At 44.1% G+C, this 23452-nt stretch overlaps 1 protein-coding gene across 5 annotated transcripts in view; it reads right to left on the reverse strand.

Moving 5' to 3' along the window:
• The window catches only part of LOC129452845 (complement factor H), a 115922-nt gene that overhangs the window by 70976 nt on the left and 21494 nt on the right, over nt 1-23452 (reverse strand). The window lies entirely within an intron of this gene.

The raw sequence follows: 23452 nt of genomic DNA on the forward strand, positions 1-23452 counted from the left end.
AAAAGGCCTTACCTGGCATTGGCGTGGCATCAACATTCGTGCATATCCATAGGGTATAAAATAGCTAGACTCTAAACTGTTAGTTGATTCACACTGGGAGATAAAGAAATACATTTGTGTCTATATTGGGTCCGTTGGTCCATGACCAATTCTGGACATCTATTCGACGTCCAAACTAGGTCCACTATTTGGACGTGCAACCATGACCCTACTTGGACGTCATATTTACGGGCAACATTTGACGTTTGAACTGGGTAATTTTTCGGACGTCATTTGGACGTCTATGACAGGCCTATGTCTATATTACATGATAGGTCTATACAAATGTGTTTAAATATCAGCATTATTGATTAATACATACGAATAGTCTATATTATTTATACAGTTCTGTTTTTTCTGCTTTCTTGAATTACATACAAATTCATCTAAATGTACAGTTAAAAATCTATTCATAGATTATATATTCTCATATTCTCACAATGTTGAGTTCATCTTTTTTCATGTCTCTTTTCCTTACATGGAGGTCCTATGGATGTCAACATTTAGACGTGCAGAAGACGTCGAAAAAAAGACGTCGCCTGGCATTACAAAACAACCCCCTCAATGGACCGGATTTGGACGTCCAAAAATGACATGAAAAAGACGTCACTCTGACGTCACATTACGCAGTGGGCTGTAATCACTTCACTACTAGAGCAAGCTCCTGATTGGTTAACTCATCCCACGCGTTTCCTGTGGCAACACTCAATTTGCGCCATTTGTGCGAACTGGATGCACGAATGAGGCAGAATCGCGTGAAGCGCGCCACACTAAATGCCTCATTCGCGCAGCGAGACCTTGATTTACATTGACTTAACATTGAAATCACTCATGCTTGACACCACTACCGTGGCTGGTCTGAACGCAGCATAATGCTGCGTTTACACCAGCCGCGTTTTAGGCGTTAAAATCATGTGTACCGCGTCTAGTTTGCCGCTTGAACATTTTGAATGCATTTGCGCATCTAGAGGGAAGTAGACGAGTATTAATGCACGTCAGAAGCGAAATCCACTTCTTGTGGGAGGGGCAAGTGCTATGCGGTTGTCTGTTTGCAAGATGGCTGACATTGATTGTGCATTCATCGATAGAGTTACCGGTTTGCATTTGGTCACCTTTCTACAGGGGGAAAATTTTTTAAAAACCGGTGAGGATGTCGATAAACGTCACGTGACTCAAAAGTGAAATGTGTATTTAGGGGTGGCGGGCTGGTCACTATCTTTAAAGACTGCTTCCAGTGTCAAATTATACAAGCACCTACATATAACAGCTTTGAATTCCAGCTGCTTGTTCTACATTCTGACACTCTGCTAGCTGTTGCTGTTGTCTATATGCCGCCAAAGCCACATAAAGATTTTCTAAAGGATTTTGCAGATTTTGTGGGGGGCATTATTCCAAATTTTGAAAGATTTTTAATTATTGGGGATTTTAACATTCACATTTGCTTCCCCCAAAACTCATTTGCAAAAGACTTCATCAACCTAACAGATGCTTTCGACTTGGTGCAGCAAGTTACAGAACCTACACACATACAGGGACATACCCTTGATCTTATACTGTCGCATGGAATCACAATGAGGGACATTGAGATTTGTAATTACAACTTCTCTGACCATAAGCCCATAACTTTCTATATGCCTTTAGCACTAAGTACTACGAAACATCACACTATGGACTATGTGACAAGGAGGATCACAGCCACTACCGCTGTCACGTTTGCATCAGTGTTTGAGGATATCTCTCATACTTATGACCTCTCTTCACCGGAGCTTAGCCCAGACGAATGGCTTTATAATTTTAATTCTGTCTGCAAGATAATCCTAGATGATGTTGCGCCACTGAGGATTAAACATCATAAGTCACTCTCAGACCCATGGATGAACAACACCACTCGATTACTGAGACAGGCCTGTAGGAAGGCAGAGAGAAAATGGAAAAAGGACAAACTTCAAGTCTCATATGACATTCTGAAAGAATCCCTTTTTACATATCAAAAAGCGGTGAGAGTGGCTAAATCAGACTATTTTGCTACTATTATAGACAATAATCATAACAATCCAAAAGTACTGTTTAATATTATTAATTCTGTTTTAAATCCTGCTGTATGTAACCACCCGATAGAGTCAATGGCTATGTGTGAGCGGTTCAGTCAGTTCTTCATAGATAAGATTTTAGGAATCAGACACAATATTAAACCGGCAGTTGAGGATCCTGCAGATGATATACAATATGCAGGGGTGCTTAGCAAGTTCACACCCATTTCTATGCTTCATCTAAATAACATTGTTAAGAAGCTCAAACCCACAGGTTCACCTTTGGATATAATTCCTGCACGGTTATTCAAAGAAGTATATGATGTAATGAGCCCGATAATTTTACATTTTATTAACAAATGTCTCGAGGCAGGAGTTGTTCCTGAATTCCTGAAACATGCATCAATCCAACCTAGACTTAAGAGGCCGAACTTAGACTCATCCGACCTATCAAATTTCAGGCCTATTTCGAACCTCCCATTTTTAACTAAAGTTTTAGATAAAGTAGTACTGGAGCAGCTCCAAAGCTTCCTGGGAGAATACAATATTGGCGATGTATTTCAGTCGGGCTTCAGGAAATTCCACTCTACTGAAACAGCTCTTTTAAAAGTGTTAAATGACATCTTCCTAGCCACTGACTCTGGCGATCCGGTAGTGTTGATACTCCTAGACCTAAGTGCTGCCTTCGACACAGTAGATCATAATGTTCTGCTGTCTCGCTTAGAACATATAGTAGGCATCAGAGGCTCAGCGCTACAGTGGTTTCAGTCATATTTGACAAACAGAAGTTTCTCAGTCAACATTGGGAAAGTTCGATCCTCACCTGTACCTTTGACATGTGGGATTCCTCAGGGCTCCACATTAGCACCACTGTTATTTTCTCTATACATGATCCCTCTTAGTACCATCTTTCGGAAATATGGTTTAAATTATCATTGTTATGCAGATGATACACAAATATATTTTCCACTCAAACACAAGAACGGAGTGCAGCAGATGGTTGCCTGCCTTCAAGATGTAAAGGCTTGGATGTCTCGGAATTTTTTAAGTTTGAATGAGAGTAAAACTGAGGTCATAGTGTTTACCCCTTCTGATGCACATGGTGCAAATAATGTAAATCTTGATGCTCTCACACAGTATGTTAAGCCTAGGGTGAAAAACCTGGGCGTGATGTTGGACAGTGCACTAAAGCTGGACAGACAGGTGAACCAGGTTGTTAAGTCCAGCTTTTATCAGTTGCGAACCGTGATGAAAATGAAACCCTTTCTTACTTTCACAAATTTTGAAAGAGTGATACATTGTTTTATCACTACGAGGCTTGATTACTGCAATTCATTATATTTGGGGATTAGTCAGTCTTCCATCAATCGCCTTCAAATGGTTCAGAATGCCGCTGCAAGGGCCCTGACAGGAGTTCGGAAACGGGACCATATAACCCCTGTCCTTCAGTCACTTCATTGGTTACCAGTGCACTATAGGATCCATTTTAAAACATTGCTGCTACTTTTTAAGTCTTTAAATGGAATAGCACCTCAATATCTCTCTGAGCTAGTGACAGTCCATCGACCAACGAGAGCCCTCAGATCGGCCAACGAGAGGCTCTTAGTGGTCCCTAGGTCAAGGATGAAGACTAGAGGAGATCGGGCTTTCTCTATAGCGGCACCTAGACTCTGGAACAGCCTGCCCACTGTGATCAGAACTGCACCCACACTTCCTATTTTTAAATCTAAGTTAAAAACCTATTTATTTGAGTTGGCGTACGCTACATGATTCGTGACCTCATTGTCTTAGTAATGTTTTATGTGATTTCTGCGTATGTATTATAACTTCAATTTCTTGTAATGTTTTTATCTGTTCTTAACTGTGATACTATGGTTTTATGTCGTCCTTTAATGGTCTTTTTGCTTTGTTTTGTTCTGTACTGTACAGCACATTGGGCAACGACAGTTGTGTTTAATTGTGCTTTATAAATAAATTGACATTGACATTGACATTGACATTACAACTTACCAGGTTGCCCAATGACCTCACTGACACTCTTCCAAGCGAGGTCCTTTTTATTCCTGTCTATATAGAAATAAGAACTTGTGTCGTATAGCTCCGGGTGACTGTTCACTGACAATATCAAGCGTTCCTTAGTGTTGAATGAGTGACTCCGGGGAGGGCTGCCGCCATGGCAGCAAACAGGCTTCTTGTTGGTTAACGCGGCGCAAAAATCCACCAAAATTAAAATTTTCAACTCAGGCATCAGCCGCAAATTTGCGTCAAACGCAAAATGCACAAAAAGCACCATTCGCGCGAATTAGGCAGAATCGTGTGTACCGCGTCACGCTAAATGCCTCATTCGCGCCACGAGACCTCCATACACGCGTCAACGTGTCTTTACATTGACTTAACATGTAAATCACTCGCGCTTGACACCTCTACCGCGGCTGGTCTGAACACAGCATAATGGTGCTTCACACCAGACGCGGAAGAGGCGGCAAGCGCGAGTGATTTACATGTTAAGTCAATGCAATGTAAGCGTGAATGGTGCATTCCGCGCGAATTGAGTTTTGTCGCATGATCAGCTGGAGTTGAAAAAATCAGAACTTTGGCAGATTTTCGCGGCGCTAACCAATCAGGAGCTTGCTCTAGTAGTGACGTGATTATAGGAAGCGAACGGAGGCAGAAAAACAAAACAATCATGGAAGACAATCATTATCACTACACGAGACATCTCATACTTTTAGAGGAATTAAAACGATTGGAAGAGTGAGGAGGTCCAACAATCTCGTAAGTTTACTCAATTTGAGCTATATAAGCCCCTTCTATAATGCAAATTTACACGTGAATGTCCCGGATCCATTACTTCATGAATGAACAATCAACTTGCCCATTAATTGGTCGACCTTTCTCTGTTTATACCATCTGCACTGTGACTGGCTGGATTAGTTTTCCCTTCTATTGTGAGATCACGTGGGGATAATATCAAACAATTTTGAAAATATCATAGACATTGCTGCCAAGTTTATACTTAAAGGTGACATAGAATGATTGAACGGACGCCAGTATGTGGTGTGTGACGTGGTTCATGACGTTGTACACAAACACGCAGAGCTGGGTGGAGTTTCGGGCTACGCTCTACGTGTGTTGGTTGTTGTGTTTGTTTCCGCCATTAAAGGCTTGACTAAACAGTTCTCTCGTGTCAGCGATTCATTACATTGCATCTCTACACTGGCGTGGTGGCAGCGCTATTGTTCCTACTCCCCAGACAGCTCAGTGAGCTCGTGTAAGATTAGTCCGCGCTACAATCGCGCATAAACGAGCCGCGGTGCGAATCGCTGCTGATGAAACCTGAGACCTGAGCCATGGCGAATACACACAGAGCACCGAAGCAGTGGTGCCTTACGAAAGTTGAGACTATAAATTCATTTGAAAACTGGCGTCAAAACCTCATCTACACGTTATCACTGGACGCTGAGTTCGCCCCCTTTCTATTGGATGGAGCGCGCTGGGAAAAGAAGACGAGAGTTTCACCGTTTAGAGGTTTTACTGATGATGGCGAGACTCTTCCTGCCGCGCAACAGCGCACGCGCCAACAAAAGGTCAGCATGCTTGAACTTATGCTGGGACAGATCGCTGTCCAGTGATTTCTCGGAGTACTATTGTTAAAAACTCCACAAGCATTGATTTCATATGGCAGACAATTAGACTACATTACGGGTTTCAGTCAACCGGTGCACACTTCATTGATTTTGCTGCTATAAAACTTGAGTCTAATGAAGGACCAGAAGATTTGTATCAAAGATTAATGGCTTTTGTTGAGGATAATCTACTATGCAAAGACTCTGGCATTACCCATGGTGGCGAACCCATTGCAGAGGATGAAGAGCTGTCACCCACGGTAGAAAATTTTGTTGTCCTCACTTGGCTTTGTCTTATTCATAGTGATTTGCCAAAGCTTGTGAAACAGAGGTATGGGACTGAGTTACGGTCACGCACTCTGGCATCGATCAAGCCAGAGATATCACAAGCCCTGTGCTCACTACTGGACGAGCTACAGTCATCAGAGGATGCAAGAGCTATGCGCTCAGCTGTGTTCAATCCCCCAAGACAGAAACCAGCCTCTCTGAGCCGACCTTGAAGATCTTGCCCGCTGTGTAAAGAGGCTCGCCGACCTGATGGGCACTTTCTAAGTAAATGCCCCTTTCTGCCCCCTCCATACAAAGCGTTCATTGCTAAGGCACGACAGGTTGCTGACTCACCATGTTACTCTGAGTGTGAACCTGAGGATGAGAATGAGGACATGCTGCAAAATCCCAAGGCAGTGATGCGCGTCCACATTATGCAGTCACCATGCCTCGAAGCCTTTCACAGCCATGTCCCCGTTAGGTTAACCATCGACAGCGGTGCAACAGGTAACATGATAAGGGCTGCGTACGCCAGCAGACTGGGCCTTAAAGTCTCCAGCAGTACACAGTCTGCACGTCAGGCAGATGGCTCCTCACCATTGAAGGTAGTTGGTGAAACACGCACGCATTTTCAGAGAGACGGGCACAAGCTCTTTTTCGACGGACTTGTGGTGGAAAACCTGGATTCAGACATTCTGGCCGGCATCCCCTTTATGGAATGTAACGACATTTCCATCCGGCCTGCTAAACGTCAGGTCTGTGTCGGATCAGACACTTACGAGTATGGCGACAACCGGATGTATGGAGACGGACATGCTATTCGGCGTGCTCATGTACTTCGCGCCACTTCATCTCAAACTGTGTGGCCAGGGGACTTTGTTGAACTGGAGCTTCCAGCAGAACTAGCGTATGTTAGGGAGCAGCTCGCTGTCGAGCCACATGAGAGCTGTACGGACTGGCTTGCCCCGGCATCGTCTGTGGGGATTTCGGGTAAAATCTGAATTCCCAACTTAACCAATGTACCACAGGGCATCAAAAAACACGATCATGTATGCCGCATTCGTATGACCTACATTCCAGACTCTCGACCCATGCAGGCCGTAACAGAAGCTCTTCAGGCTTCCAGTGTTAAGTCTGATACGTCTAACCCAACAATGTTCTCTGACCTAATCTCATTAGACCCTAACGGTATCATGACAGCGGATATTAGAGAAAAGTTTCAAAAGGTCCATAGAGAATTCGACGAGGTCTTTACACCACAGTTTAAAGGCTATAATGGCGCTGCTGGCCCCTTCCAGGCTAGGGTAAACATGGGGCCTGTCCAACCACCCCAACAGAAGGGAAGGGTCCCACAGTACTCCAGGGGCCAATTACAAGATCTGCAGGCTCAGTTTGACGCGTTGGAATCATTGGGCGTTTTCCGGAAACCCGAAGACATTGATGTCGATGTTGAATATGTTAACCCATCATTCCTCATCAAAAAGCCAAATGGTGGTTTCCGTCTTGTCACAGCATTTGCTGATGTGGGTCGTTACAGCAAACCCCAGCCCTCACTCATGCCAAACGTTGATGCTACATTGCGTCAGATAGCTCAGTGGAAGTATATTATCGCAACTGACCTCACCAAAGCTTTCTACCAAATCCCACTTTCCAGACCATCTATGAAATACTGTGGGGTGGTCACCCCATTTAAAGGTGTCCGTGTGTATGCCAGATGTGCCATGGGCATGCCTGGCTCAGAAACCGCATTAGAGGAATTAACCTGTCGGGTGCTCGGCGACCTCCTTCAACAGGGACAGCTGGCCAAGGTCGCAGATGATCTGTATTGCGGCGCTGATACCCTTGAAGATCTTCTCTTGGTGTGGAAAAAGGTCCTGGCAGCCCTCCGGGCGTGCGATTTATGCTTATCTCCCAGTAAGACTGTCGTTGCCCCAGTACAGACCACTATATTGGGGTGGGTCTGGAATCAAGGTACTATTTGCGCTAGTTCCCACCGCATTGCAACCCTGGCCTCATGTGCCCCCCCTTCCACCGTCACTGCTCTATGATCATTCATCGGTGCATATAAAGTCATTGCTCGCGTCCTAAAGGGTTGCGCCTCTATCATTGCCCCTTTTGACAGTGTAGTCGCCGGTGGGGAATCTACTAATACAATTGTGTGGTCAGATGAGCTTCTGCAGTGTTTCCATAGGGCCCAGCAAGCGTTATCCACTAGTTGCGCTGTGACGATACCGCGACCAGACGATCAGCTTTGGGTTGTTACTGGTGGCGCCCTTAGGGATCCGGGGTTGGGCGCGACGTTGTACGTTACACGGGGGGACAAATTGCTGGTCGCCGGACACTTTAGTGCTAAGCTTCGCAAAAACCAAATTAATTGGCTTCCGTGTGAAATTGAAGCGTTAGCAATGGCCGCCGCCCTGAAGCATTTTGGTCCTTACATTGTCCAGTCTTCACAGACCCCGTGTGTTCTCACTGATAGCAAACCATGCGTGCAAGCCTTTGAGAAGCTGTGCAGGGGAGAATTCTCTGCAAGCCCACGTGTTACTACATTCTTGTCTACTGCTAGCCGTTTCCAAGCATCTGTTCGTCATGTTGCCGGGGCCGCTATTCTTCCGTCAGATTTTGCAAGTCGTAATGCCGCACAGTGCGACAATCCCACATGCCAGGTGTGTAACTTTGTCCGTTAGTCTATGGTCTCTGCCGTGTGCCGTACTGAAGTTGCCGACATCTTGCAGGGAGCTGCAAAAGTACCCTTTGCCAATAGAGCCACATGGCTGTCGATTCAGATGGAGTGTTCTGATCTCCGCAGGGTGCGTGCCCATCTTCGGCAGGGCACTCGTCCTTCAAAGAGAGTCTCCAATGTGAGAGATGTAAAGAGATATTTGAACACTGTCACCATGGCAAATGATGGCCTGTTAGTCGTACGGCATAATACACCGCTATCAAACACCACTGAATGTATTGTCGTCCCACGGTCCGTATTGCATGGTTTGCTTATGTCTCTGCACATTCGGCTAGATCACCCCTCTGCGCATCAGTTGAGACTTGTTGTCTGCCGGTACTTCTATGCACTGAACATTGACTCTGCCATCCAACTCCCCAGTAAAGGCTGTCATCAATGTGCTGCACTGGCGAAGACCCCAGTATTCGCTGTGGAACAGTCCAGCAGTGACCCACCAGAGACAGTCGGCTCTACCTTTGCTGCTGATGTTCTAAGGCGTGAACGTCAATTCATTCTGGTTGTTCGGGAGTGTGTGACTTCCTACACAGCTGCATTGTTGATTGACGATGAGCGGAAAGATACTTTGCGGGATGGCCTTATACGCCTGTGTGTTGACCTTCGTCCGCTCGATGGCCCCTTTGCTGTAGTTAGAAGTGACCCTGCTCCTGGTTTTTCTGCACTAGCTAAGGACGCCGTGCTCGCTCAGTACAGGTTGACCATTGAAGTAGGCAATGCTAAAAATGTCAATAAAAATCCAGTGGCTGAAAAGGCCATCCAGGAGCTACAGGGTGAGATTTTGCGTTTGAAGCCACACTGCGGGGCCGTCACCCCTGTGCTGCTGTCTGTGACTGTCGCTCGGTTAAATAGCCGTATTCGTTCACGTGGCCTGTCAGCTCGTGAGATGCTACTGCAGCGTGATCAGTTCTCGCACGACCAGTTACCGGTGTGTGACCGGGACCTGATCACCTTGCAATACGAGCAGCGTCTGTCTAACCACCCTTACAGCGTGAAGTCAAAGGCACCTCGGAGTCGGGGTGCACCTTGCCCTGACATTAGCCCAGGCGACCTTTTATATTTATACAGTGACCGCAATAAGTCTCGGGCTCGCAGCCGATATCTTGTGCTTAGTTCCGACGGTGCGTGGTGCAATGTACATAAGTTTACAGGCTCCCAGCTGCGGCGTGCGTCGTATAGGGTTCGCTTGTCTGACTGTTATAAAGTTGACTCTTTTTCAGGTGCCACAGGTCATTGTGATGACGCTGCTGTGTCGGAGAGTGATGAGGAGGGCGGTGTGCAGATTGTTGCTCCCCCATGCGGTCCCGATATCCCCTTGGCAATTGCTGAGCCTGCTGTCCCTCCGGGGTCTGATGACCGCGGGCACCAGGAAGCTACTATTGTTGCCCCTCCCTGTTCGGTGGAAGCCCCATGCTGTGATATGGGCCCCTTCTCAGGTGTCCCAGTGCAGCCTCCCCGGCGGTCTGGCCGTCCTCCGCCACCAGGTTTCAAGATTATGAGTTGGAGTAGTCAGGCTACCTTCGCCTGTATCCTTGGTTCGCTTTACAATGTAGTGTTATTGTGTTGCGTTGGTATTCCACATGTGTTCAGCAGTGTCCTTTGTGCTGTTGCTCTGCACTACGGGTTCACCCGGTGTACCCCGTGTTGTTTTGTGCTTTTCTTTTGTTTCCTCAAGGCAAGGCAAGGCAAGGCAAGGCAAGGCAAGGCAAGTTTATTTGTATAGCACATTTCATACACAAAGGTCATTCAAAGTGCTTTACATAGAAATGAGAAAACAAATATCAAAGATACATGAATTTAAAATATCAATTAAAAGAAAATAAATGTGATTTTAATAAAAACTGTTTAAATGTGTGAAAAAGAATAAAACAGGAATAAAAGTATAAAACAGTTAAAAATAAGAATAAAAACAAGAGAAATAGAAAATAATTAAAATAGTGCATATATAATATAGTGCAATCAGTTCGGATTCAGCATAGTGCTCATTCAGTAAATGCATAGCTAAACAGATGTGTTTTGAGTTTGGATTTGAATGTGGCTACTGTTGGAGCACATCTGATCTCTTCTGGAAGCTGGTTCCAGCTGCGACTGGCATAATAGCTAAAAGCTGACTCTCCTTGCTTTGAGTGAACCCTTGGTATTTCTAGCTGATGTGATCCTAATGATCTGAGTGACCTGTTGGGTTTATATTCAATGAGCATATCAGCAATGTATTGCGGTCCTAGTCCACGGAGTGATTTATATACCATTAATAATACTTTAAAATCAATCCTAAATGTAACTGGTAGCCAGTGTAGCGACCTGAGGACCGGTGTGATATGTTCATATTTTCTGGTTCTGCTCAGAATCCTGGCAGCAGCATTCTGAATGAGCTGGAGCTGTCTAATAGTCTTTTTGGGAAGGCCAGTGAGGAAGCCATTACAATAATCCACCCTGCTGGTGATGAAAGCATGCACGAGTTTCTCTAAGTCTTGTCTGGAAACAAAGCATCTAATTTTTGCGATATTTTTGAGATGATAATATGCTGATTTAGTTATTGCTTTGACATGACTACTGAAACTAAGGTCAGACTCCAGAATCAAACCAAGATTCCTGACTTGATTTTTAGTTGTTTGACCCCTAGCTTCAAGGTATGCATTCACCTTGAGAACTTCATCTTTGTTTCCAAACGCAATGATTTCAGTTTTCTCTTTGTTTAACTGAAGAAAGTTTTGGCACATCCAACTGTTAACTTCATCAATGCATTTGCAGAGGGAGTCGAAGGGGCTGTAGTCGTTAGGGGATAGAGCTAAGTATATCTGGGTGTCGTCTGCATAACTGTGATAGGCAATTTTGTTATCTCTCATTATTTGGCTTAGTGGGAGCATATACAGGTTGAACAGGAGTGGCGCAAGAATTGAGCCTTGCGGGACTCCGCATGTCATGGATGTCCACTCGGATTTATGGCCACCTATACTTACATAATAACCTCTCCCTTCTAAGTATGACTTGAACCATTTCAGGACCACCCCAGAAAGCCCGACCCAGTTTTCCAGCCTGTCAAGAAGTATGTTGTGATCGACAGTGTCAAAAGCAGCACTGAGGTCGAGTAGCACCAGCATAGTTTGCCTGTGTCTGTATTGAGGCGAATATCATTTATTATCTTTATGAGCGCTGTCTCTGTACTGTGGTGTGGTCTGAAACCAGATTGAAAAATGTCAAAGTAACCATTAGAAATTAGGAATTTGTTCAGCTGATTGAAAACAACTTTTTCAATGATCTTGCCTATGAAAGGAAGATTTGAGATTGGTCTGTAGTTGCTCAATACAGTGTTATCTAGGCTGCTCTTTTTCAGGAGAGGCTTAACAACTGCAGTTTTAAGGGACTTTGGAAAAGTCCCAGAGTGAAGTGATGAATTTATCACTTTTAGGAGATCTGCTTCTAAACAGTTAAAGACACTTTTGAAAAAAGATGTTGGGAGTGTGTCAAGGGGACAGGTTGATGTTTTAAGATGCTGTACTGTTTCTTCCAAAATTTTACCATCAACTGCTTCGAAATCAGACATCGTAACTACTTTCTGATGTTGTGGTCTGATTTGTCTGACCCCGGCGCAGCTCAAGGATGTGCTGATCACCTTTCTGATATTATTGATTTTCTCAGAGAAGAAGTTAGCAAACTCACTACATTTGCTGTCTGAGAGCATTTCACTAGGAATGTGACTTGGGGGGGTTGTTAGTCTCTCTATAGTAGCAAAAAGAGTGCGTGTGTTATTTATGTTTTTGTTTATAATATTTGAAAAGAAAGTCTGTCTAGCTTTGCCTAGTTCCACACTGAAAGCACCAAGGCTGTCTTTATAGATATTATAATGGACTACAAGTTTTGTCTTCCGCCACATGCGCTCAGCTTTTCTGCATTGTCTCTTCATATTCTGCACCTCTGTTGAGTTTCTCCAAGGTGATTTTTGCCTGCCATTCTTCTTCCTGACTTTTACAGGAGCAATATCATCGATTACACTCTTAACTTTCGAATTAAAGGAATCAAGGAGAAAATCAACAGAGTCTGCAGATATGCTTGGTGTTAAAGATATAGCCTTCATAAATGGCACACTGGTGTTCTCATTTAAGGATCTCTTTTTGACAGACACAGATCTAGTTTCAATAGTAGGAGAGATTAATATATCAAAGAAAATACAGAAATGATCAGACAGTGCTACATCCTTAATAACAACTGATGAAATGTTTACACCCTTACTGATAATTAAATCTAGAGTGTGTCCACGATTGTGTGTGGGTCCATGTACATGTTGAGTCAGATCAAAAGTATTTAAAACAGCTGTGACATCTTTTGTCATAATGCTTTCTGGCTTATCTATGTGAATGTTAAAATCTCCAGCAATAGCAAAACAGTCAAACTCTGAGGAAATCGTTGATAACAGTTCTGTAAAGTCCTCAACAAATGCTGGAGAGTATTTTGGGGGCCTGTAAATAATGATCAGTAGAATGTGTGGGGTACCTTTCAACACAATACCTAGATGTTTAAAAGACGGGTAATTCCCAAATGACACTTGCTTACATTGATAGACATCTTTAAAAAGAGCAGCAAGACCTCCACCCCTCCTAACAGTTCTGCAGAAACTCAAATAGGTAAAGTTGGGAGGGGCTGTTTCATTAAGGACTGTTGCACTGTAGCTTTCTTCTAGCCATGTTTCATTTAGAAACATAAAATCCAGGTTGTTTGTGGCTATTAAGTCGCTGACTAGAAGTGATTTGTTTTTAAGTGAACAGATATTTAAAAGTGCTAACTTAATAGTACAATTTTTTTCCCTAGCAGAGATCTTAGTTTGACAAGTCACAGGCAGCAGATTAGATTGATTTGCCACACGATTTGATCTAGCCTTACACTTTCTATCATGTACTAAAACAGAAATAGAGAAAGATATAGGCACACTGAGTTCCTGCTTTTGTAAACATTTGATAAAAGTATTAGTATTTTCATAGCAGGAACCCGACACACATCACTGAGAGCCATTATCAGTTGTTTTTGGTTCACCTACAGCAGATGGAGGAGGGTGTGTGCCTTGGCGTTGTGTCAGAGACCGAAGAGCTCTCACAGGACGAGGAGGGGGAACTGGGCCCACTGGCTTTGGTGGTTTTGGGGCTTGCTGTTTTCTGGTTGAAATCTGTGGGCTTGCAGCAATAGAGTGGGATAGTTTAGTTCCAGCATAAACCAGTTCCTCCATTTTTCCAGAGAAGGTCAAAAGCGGGGATGCTGGAGAGAGGAATGACATATCTAGTGAGGAGTCATGTTGTTCTGATGTGACCGGAGGCTGTGATATGTTGTCCTGGTTTTCCTGGCTGTTTTCCAGAAAGTCGTCCTTGGGTGCTGAATCTTGGAGCCGTTCTAATCTGACACAGTCTGACTGTAGTAAGCTCTGTGGGCAGGACTCAGCTGAGATTGTGTCCATGAGCAGTGGTTGTTGTGGCTGCGTGGTGTTATCTCTGTCCTTGTGGGATATGTCGACGTCATGTCCATTTAGGTGCTGAAGAGAAGTCCTGTGGTCATTCATACTCTGTCCAGGTGTGTGTGTGCCATTCAGGTTGAGTGGATTGGCACACACTGCTGAAGGATGATGAAGGGAGAAATAGATATTGTCCTTTAGAACTCTTGCACCCAGTCTGTTTGGGTGGATGCCATCCTGTTTAAATAGTTGTCTCTGACTCCAGAAAAGATTGAAGTTGTTGATAAAGTTCAGTCCTTTTATGTTGCAGGTTTTTTGCAGCCATGTATTAAGTCCAAGCAAACGTGAAAACCTATTTGTTCCTCTTGCTGGAAGTGGTCCACTGATGAACGGCTGAGCTTTTACTGTTCTGAGTGTTTCAAAAAGTTTGTTGAAATCCCTCTTAAGGAGTTCAGATTGCTCTTTGTGAATATCATTCTTCCCCACAATGACAACTCGATTTACAGTCTTATGTTTCATCAGAATGTTCTTAAGTTCCCTGTTTACATCAGAAACGGTTGCTTGTGGAAGGCAGCACGTAGTTGAGTCCCTGTTGATCAAGTTTCTGATTATTGAATCACCCAATATCAGAGTTCTGGGCTCGGATGCGCTCTGCGCTGAGTGCCGCTGTCTGCTCGATCTTGAGCGGCAGTTAGCATCAGTGTTAGCTGCTGGCTGATTTGATCGTTGTTTAGTCACATTTATCACATTTGGGGATTCCTCACTCATATTCATTAATACTTCAAATCTGTTCTCAAGATGTATAGGTGGTGGTAGAAAGTCAGTGTTTGCAATCCTTGTCCTAGCTGTATCTGGCGTAGAGGAAGCTATTGCGGCAAAATGTGATGCTCGTGACAGTCTGATTTCTTGAGTGATTTTGGGTCTTGCTCCCTGTTTGTACCATTGATTAGTGTGTTGATCATTAGATTCATTGGACTCACCGGCTGTTTGCTAAGGGCGTCCATGATGACGAAGCTCTGTTGTGTGTTCCGTCTGGTTTGGTAGTCCTGTAAGTAACTTTGTTTCAAGAACAGCAATCCTTTGTAAAAGTCTGTGGCAGTTTGTGCAGCAAGTAGATTGTTGATGAGGCATTCCTTTTTCTTATCCTTTTCAATGAAGGCAGCTGTGTTTTTCCTTCTGGAATGTAAGCTGATGGCGGTGGGAGGCTAGACGGATGAAAAATTCCACTTTTTTGTAATCTTCCAGACCCGAAAGTTTGTAAATTGACGTTTATGCCAAGCTTTGTTGTTTGAGCACTATGCTGATTTGCTGAAGTTAAAATTATAAGATAAAATATAAAAGCGATAGAGCAAAGCGCAGAGCAGTAAGCAAAAGCGTCCGAACAGTAGCAGAGCAGGAAGTAGTCCTCATTCCCGCAGGCACCTGTGTGGGAGTTTGTGTCCTGGAGGAAAAATGGGCGGCGCCAGTATGTGGTGTGTGACGTGGTTCATGACGTTGTACACAAACACGCAGACCTGGGTGGAGTTTCGGGCTACGCTCTACGTGTGTTGGTTGTTGTGTTTGTTTCCACCATTAAAGGCTTGACTAAACAGTTCTCTCGTGTCAGCGATTCATTACATTGCATCTCTACACTGGTGGGAGTATTTGTCCTTGTTCTGTGATGTGACATGTAGACAATTTTTTTTTGTTTGGGTCTGTAATGCCTTAGAAGCTTCCTAAAAACCTCTCTCAGATAGCTCTATTAAGGTGGGAGATTTTAAACAAGTGGTTTGCACCTATTTGGCTCCCCCTACTGGCTTAACTTGCAATCTCATGACTTTGCTGCCACTCAAAAAATTTAGCCAATTATTTTAAAGTGAAGGGGCAGGGAGATGCCTGTGATGTCATAAGCATCAGTTTTTCAGATTGTCTGTTTTCTGGCTGACATTTCTAAAAGACGAATTTCTATGAGATTGAGATGTTTAGCATGTTTAGCAATTTTTGTATGTTTGTGAATGTGGGTAGACTACCAATATTCAACAAAGACAAGGTAAAATGATTTTTATTCTCTGTCCCCTTTAAAGGGACACTCCACTATTTTCTCTTTTTTCTCCTTGAGTTGCTGATCAAAATCTGAGGGTTTTGTCACAGACAGTAAAATCCATCCAAAAATCCTGTGGTGTGAGCCCGGCTTTAGGAAACAATGTGTCTAAAGTAAAGTAAAGTAAAATTCCAATTCCAAAAGGTTTCTCTGGACTTAAATTTCACAACAATATCTCCTCTCTGACCTATATGTACTTGCTCGAATCCAAAATAAAAGAGCTCACAGATACAATGTAAATATCTGTGAGCCGCCCTTTAATCTGCACTATCCAACCACAGCACTGCCATTTAGTCACAATTGAGTTTTAATTGCAACAAACCATCATCATTGTGATCAGTGTTTGAATTAACATGTTATAATAAATTATTTATATGGTATTTTGAGCTAAAACTTCACATATGTGCTCTGAGGACAGTAAAGATTGATTTGACATCTTAAAAAAGTCTTGTGCCATGGCCCCTTTAATGTATTTTTCTTGGTGGCAGTAGTTACTCTGTTTTCTGTATTATTCTTAATAACTGTAAAGTATTACCTGAACTTCCAGCTACACATTTTGGCTCGGGAGTCCAGCCCTGTTCAGTGCACTTAGAAGTTCCTTGCTTGGGTTTATATCCTGGTTCACACTTATATTTTAATGTGTCGTCTTCCTTGTTATCTTTCACCTCCTTAACAGTTCCATGTTGTATGTCAGGTGTTGTGCATGATATATCTGAACCTGTAACAAGTAACAAGTAGAGATGTTAGTTTGATTTAGAATTTGCTTGTATTCATTCATTGTATTTCAAACTTACCCATGTTTGATGTCTTTGTCACTCTTTTAGAAGGCTTTATGATAATGCATATAACCATATAAGGCATCATACTTTTTTACTTTCTATAACCTGGATTTAGATTTTATATATCACGTATCTAAAAACTAATTAAGTACAGTTTAGAAATCCACATATTAGTACAATCAAATATATTTGATACAACTGACACTGTGAGCAAATATGTTGTTTTGTATACTGTATGTATAATTTCTATATACATTTAAATGAAGCAAATATACCTCAAAAAATAATTTCACAGATAACAAATAAATAAGACAGGCTAACAACTTAAAAAAAATGTAACAGGCACCTAATTCCAAAGACTAATAATTGTGATATTTGGGCCTAATATACATCTACGTGGTGTAAAACGTTTTGGGGCAGTTTTTCGGACAGGCCTTCTCTTAAAATGCACGTTTGTGCTGCCTTAATTTAAAAACACCTTGTACTGACATATCTTAACAAATATTAATGCCAATGTTTTGTCTCAAAATTCACACCAGTATTGTTTTCTGTAAGGTTTGTTTGTAAAAACAACTTAAAATATACATCTGAGTCTTGAGGTCTAGTCCTGGATTAACCTAAAACTGCCCAATAAACATTGGAATGGTCAATTTATTGTGACTTACTTATACATTCTCCTTTATGATTCTGTGTCCATTTGTGGTCACTACATACATATCCGATTTCCAACTTAGAGGTGTAGCCAGCTTTGCAGGTGTACTGTATTTTATCCCCGGCGCTGTAGCTGATTTTGAGGGAGGCAGGAGAAACGTCAGCATTGTCTTCTTTTGGGAGCTCAGTAGGACATTCTGTCAGACAAATGTAGAGAGGCACATCAAATAGTGGCAGATGGTAATCATGCCATAAGTTTGTTTGCTTTTGTCAGTGTCAAAACAATTCATCATTAGCAAGCTTATCCCTGCCTGACATCTTTGTTTTTCATTCTTATTTTGGGAATTGTGTCATTTGTAAAATTGAACATTCAAAGAAATGTGCAGAAAAGGCCTTACCTGGCATTGGCGTGGCATCAACATTCGTGCATATCCATAGGGTATAAAATAGCTAGACTCTAAACTGTTAGTTGATTCACACTGGGAGATAAAGAAATACATTTGTGTCTATATTGGGTCCGTCGGTCCATGACCAATTCTGGACATCTATTCGACGTCCAAACTAGGTCCACTATTTGGACGTGCAACCATGACCCTACTTGGACGTCATATTTACGGGCAACGAATAGTCTATATTATTTATACAGTACTGTTTTTTCTGCTTTCTTGAATTACATACAAATTCATCTAAATGTACAGTTAAAAATCTATTCATAGATTATATATTCTCATATTCTCACAATGTTGAGTTCATCTTTTTTCATGTCTCTTTTCCTTACATGGAGGTCCTATGGATGTCAACATTTAGACGTGCAGAAGATGTCGAAAAAAAGACGTCGCCTGGCATTACAAAACAACCCCCTCAATGGACCGGATTTGGACGTCCAAAAATGACATGAAAAAGACGTCACTCTGACGTCACATTACGCAGTGGGCTGTAATCACTTCACTACTAGAGCAAGCTCCTGATTGGTTAACTCATCCCGCGCGTTTCCTGTGGCAACACTCAATTTGCGCCATTTGCGCGAACTGGATGCACGAATGAGGCAGAATCGCGTGTAGCGCGCCACACTAAATGCCTCATTCGCGCAGCGAGACCTTGATTTACATTGACTTAACATTGAAATCACTCATGCTTGACACCACTACCGTGGCTGGTCTGAACGCAGCATAATGCTGCGTTTACACCAGCCGTGTTTTAGGCGTTAAAATCACGTGTACCGCGTCTAGTTTGCCGCTTGAACATTTTGAATGCATTTGCGCATCTAGAGCGAAGTAGACGAGCAGAAAAAGCAAGTATTAATGCACGTCAGAAGCGAAATCCACTTCTTGTGGGAGAGGCAAGTGCTATGCGGTTGTCTGTTTGCAAGATGGCTGACATTGATTGTGCATTCATCGATAGAGTTACCGGTTTGCATTTGATCACCTTTCTACAGGGGGAAAAAATTTAAAAAAACGGTGAGGATGTCGATAAACGTCACGTGACTCAAAAGTGAAATGTGTATTTACAACTTACCAGGTTGCCCAATGACCTCACTGACACTCTTCCAAGCGAGGTCCTTTTTATTCCTGTCTATATAGAAATAAGAACTTGTGTCGTATAGCTCCGGGTAACTGTTCACGGACAATATCAAGCGTTCCTTAGTGTTGAATGAGTGACTCCGGGGAGGGCTGCCGCCATGGCAGCAAACAGGCTCCTTGTTGGTTAACGCGGCGCAAAAATCCACCAAAATTAAAATTTTCAACTCAGGCATCAGCCGCAAATTTGCGTCAAACGCAAAATGCACAAAAAGCACCATTCGCGCGAACTAGACAGGCGAGTTGGGCAGAATCGTGTGTACCACGCCACGCTACATGCCTCATTCGCGCCGCGAGACCTCCATACACGCGTCAATGTGTCTTTACATTGACTAAACATGTAAATCACTCGCGCTTGACACCTCTACCGCGGCTGGTCTGAACGCAGCATAATGGTGCTTCACACCAGATGCGAAAGAGGCGGCAAGCGCGAGTGATTTACATGTTAAGTCAATGCAATGTAAGCGTGAATGGTGCGTTCCGCGCGAATTGAGTTTGGCAGATTTTCGCGGCGCTAACCAATCAGGAGCTTGCTCTAGTAGTGACGTGATTATAGGAAGCGAACGGAGGCAGAAAAACAAAACAATCATGGAAGACAATCATTATCACTACACGAGGCATCTCATACTTTTAGAGGAATTAAAACGATTGGAAGAGTGAGGAGGTCCAACAATCTGGTAAGTTTACTCAATTTGAGCTATATAAGCCCCTTCTATAATGCAAATTTACACGTGAATGTCCCGGATCCATTACTTCATGAATGAACAATCAACTTGCCCATTAATTGGTCGACCTTTCTCTGTTTATACCATCTGCACTGTGACTGGCTGGATTAGTTTTCCCTTCTTTTGTGAGATCACGTGGGGATAATATCAAACAATTTTGAAAATATCATAGACATTGCTGCCAAGTTTATACTTAAAGGTGACATAGAATGATTGAACGGACGCCAGTATGTGGTGTGTGACGTGGTTCATGACGTTGTACACAAACACGCAGACCTGGGTGGAGTTTCGGGCTACGCTCTACGTGTGTTGGTTGTTGTGTTTGTTTCCGCTATTAAAGGCTTGACTAAACAGTTCTCTCGTGTCAGCGATTCATTACATTGCATCTCTACACTGGCGTGGTGGCAGCACTATTGTTCCCACTCCCCAGACAGCTCAGTGAGCTCGTGTAAGATTAGTCCACGCTACAATCGCGCATAAACGAGCCGCGGTGCGAATCGCTGCTGATGAAACCTGAGACCTGAGCCATGGCGAATACACACAGAGCACCGAAGCAGTGGTGCCTTACGAAAGTTGAGACTATAAATTCATTTGAAAACTGGCGTCAAAACCTCATCTACACGTTATCACTGGACGCTGAGTTCGCCCCCTTTCTATTGGACGGAGCGCGCTGGGAAAAGAAGACGAGAGTTTCACCGTTTAGAGGTTTTACTGATGACGGCGAGACTCTTCCTGCCGCGCAACGGCGCACGCGCCAACAAAAGATCAGCATGCTTGAACTTATGCTGGGACAGATCGCTAACTACTGCCCAGTGATTTCTCGGAGTACTATTGTTAAAAACTCCAGAAGCATTGATTTCATATGGCAGACAATTAGACTACATTACGGGATTCAGTCAACCGGTGCACACTTCATTGATTTTGCTGCTATAAAACTTGAGTCTAATGAAGGACCAGAAGATTTGTATCAAAGATTAATGGCTTTTGTTGAGGATAATCTACTACGCAAAGACTCTGGCATTACCCATGGTGGCGAACCCATTGCAGAGGATGAAGAGCTGTCACCCACGGTAGAAAATTTTGTTGTCCTCACTTGGCTTCGTCTTATTCATAGTGATTTGCCAAAGCTTGTGAAACAGAGGTATGGGACTGAGTTACGGTCACGCACTCTGGCATCGATCAAGCCAGAGATATCACAAGCCCTGTGCTCACTACTGGACGAGCTACAGTCATCAGAGGATGCCAGAGCTATGCGCTCAGCTGTGTTCAACCCCCCAAGACAGAAACCAGCCTCTCTGAGCCGACCACGAAGATCTTGCCCGCTGTGTAAAGAGGCTCGCCGACCTGATGGGCACTTTCTAAGTAAATGCCCCTTTCTGCCCCCTCCAGACAAAGCGTTCATTGCTATGGCACGACAGGTTCTGGCTCACCATGTTACTCTGAGTGTGAACCTGAGGACGAGAATGAGGACATGCTGCAAAATCCCAAGGCAGTGATGCGCGTCCACATTATGCAGTCACCATGCCTCGAATCCTTTCACAGCCATGTCCCCGTTAGGTAAACCATCGACAGCGGTGCAACAGGTAACATGATAAGGTTTGCGTACGCCAGCAGACTGGGCCTTAAAGTCTCCAGCAGTACACAGTCTGCACGTCAGGCAGATGGCTCCTCACCATTGAAGGTAGTTGGTGAAACGCGCACGCATTTTCAGAGAGACGGGCACAAGCTCTTTTTCGACGGACTTGTGGTGGAAAACCTGGATTCAGGTTTAAAGGCTATAATGACGCTGCTGGCCCCTTCCAGGCTAGGGTACACATGGGGCCTGTCCAACCACCCCAACGGAAGGGAAGGGTCCCACAGTACTCCTGGGGCCAATTACAAGATCTGCAGGCTCAGTTTGACGCGTTGGAATCATTGGGCGTTTTCCGGAAACCCGAAGACATTGATGTCGATGTTGAATATGTTAACCTATCATTCCTCATCAAAAAGCCAAATGGTGGTTTCCGTCTTGTCACAGCATTTGCTGATGTGGGTCGTTACAGCAAACCCCAGCCCTTACTCATGCCAAACGTTGATGCTACATTGCGTCAGATAGCTCAGTGGAAGTATATTATCGCAACTGACCTCACCAAAGCTTTCTACCAAATCCCACTTTCCAGAACATCTATGAAGTACTGTGGGGTGGTCACCCCATTTAAAGGTGTCCGTGTGTATGCCAGATGTGCCATGGGCATGCCTGGCTCAGAGACCGCATTGGAGGAATTAACCTGTCGGGTGCTCGGCGACCTCCTCCAACAGGGACAGCTGGCCAAGGTCGCAGATGATCTGTATTGCGGCGCTGACACCCTTGAAGATCTTCTCTTGGTGTGGAAAAAGGTCCTGGCAGCCCTCCGGGCGTGCGATTTATGCTTATCTCCCAGTAAGACTGTCGTTGCCCCAGTACAGACCACTATATTGGGGTGGGTCTGGAATCAAGGTACTATTTGCGCTAGTTCCCACCGCATTGCAACCCTGGCCTCATGTGCCCCCCCTTCCACCGTCACTGCTCTACGATCATTCATTGGTGCATATAAAGTCCTTGCTCGCGTCCTAAAGGGTTGCGCCTCTATCATTGCCCCTTTTGACAGTGTAGTCGCCGGTGGGGAATCTACTAATACAATTGTGTGGTCAGATGAGCTTCTGCAGTGTTTCCATAGGGCCCAGCAAGCGTTATCCACTAGTTGCGCTGTGACGATACCGCGACCGGACGATCAGCTTTGGGTTGTTACTGATGGCGCCCTTAAGCATCCGGGGTTGGGCGCGACATTGTACATTACACGGGGGGACAAATTGCTGGTCGCCGGACACTTTAGTGCTAAGCTTCGCAAAAACCAAATTTATTGGCTTCCGTGTGAAATTGAAGCGTTAGCTATGGCCGCCGCCCTGAAGCATTTTGGTCCTTACATTGTCCAGTCTTCACAGACCCCGTGTGTTCTCACTGATAGCAAACCATGCGTGCAAGCCTTTGAGAAGCTGTGCAGGGGAGAATTCTCTGCAAGCCCACGTGTTACTACATTCTTGTCTACTGCTAGCCGTTTCCAAGCATCTGTTCGTCATGTTGCCGGGGCCGCTATTCTTCCGTCAGATTTTGGTAAGTCGTAATGCCGCACAGTGCGACAATCCCACATGCCAGGTGTGTAACCTTGTCCGTGAGTCTATGGTCTCTGCCGTGTGCCGTACTGAAGTTGCCGACATCTTGCAGGGAGCTGCAAAAGTACCCTTTGCCAATAGAGCCTCATGGCTGTAGATTCAGGCGGAGTGTTCTGATCTCCGCAGGGTGCGTGCCCATCTTCGGCAGGGCACTCGTCCTTCAAAGAGAGTCACCAATGTGAGAGATGTAAAGAGATATTTGAACACTGTCACCATGGCAAATGATGGCCTGTTAGTCGTACGGCATAATACACCGCTATCAAACACCACTGAATATATTGTCGTCCTACGGTCCGTATTGCATGGTTTGCTTAT

The sequence above is a fragment of the Misgurnus anguillicaudatus genome, chromosome 23 (assembly GCF_027580225.2).
Source record: "Misgurnus anguillicaudatus chromosome 23, ASM2758022v2, whole genome shotgun sequence".
Classification (NCBI taxonomy): Eukaryota; Metazoa; Chordata; class Actinopteri; order Cypriniformes; family Cobitidae; genus Misgurnus; species Misgurnus anguillicaudatus.